General features: G+C 39.5%; 1 protein-coding gene across 2 annotated transcripts in view; it reads right to left on the minus strand.

The window, feature by feature from the left end:
* Positions 1–291, minus strand: part of LOC119581743 (ubiquinol-cytochrome-c reductase complex assembly factor 1-like) — a 6,109-nt gene extending 5,818 nt beyond the window's left edge. Inside the window, exon 1 of one of the 2 annotated variants that reach the window (XM_037929874.1) lies at positions 184–291. The gene's annotated coding sequence lies outside the window, so the exon portion shown is untranslated. The remainder of the gene's footprint in view (positions 1–183) is intronic. The other variant, XM_037929875.1, reaches the window with a different exon arrangement.
* Positions 292–522: the final 231 nt, after the last annotated feature.

Here is a 522-nt window from a genome sequence, read left to right on the forward strand (position 1 = left end):
GAACTGGTGTTGATCACATGGCAAGCCTTCTCGGAACAAGAGCACAGCACGAACCCTGCCCTCACAAACTGACCTTCTCCACGCCCAATGTACAAGGCAATTTACAGTTATCACAATCGCCTCAGTTACATTTAACCATAGCCCCTCCCTTAAACAGTGACTTATTTACGTCTCTCTACCTACCTTATGTTATTAAATAATGGTTGTTAACAGTACGTGAACCCTCCCGGACTGTCTCTGTGTCGCTTACACAAGATGCTGCGAACAGGAAATTAAATCCGGGTTTCGTAATCAATTATTATGGTAAATATTTCGACACAAAGATAAAATACAGGTGTAATTAACTTCCGTTTATTTCTTTAGTGATATATGGTTTCGCCTGATGAATAAAATGATGAGGTTGGTTTGATATAGGTAAAACGTAAATCGATATTATAAACCATATAGAAGCGCGCACCGTGAACTTGGTTAAATAAGCGACCGGAAGAAATTATGCAATTCTTCGGGTTCGTTCATTTCATA

Source organism: Penaeus monodon, chromosome 15 (genome assembly GCF_015228065.2).
Source record: "Penaeus monodon isolate SGIC_2016 chromosome 15, NSTDA_Pmon_1, whole genome shotgun sequence".
Lineage (NCBI taxonomy): Eukaryota > Metazoa > Arthropoda > Malacostraca > Decapoda > Penaeidae > Penaeus > Penaeus monodon.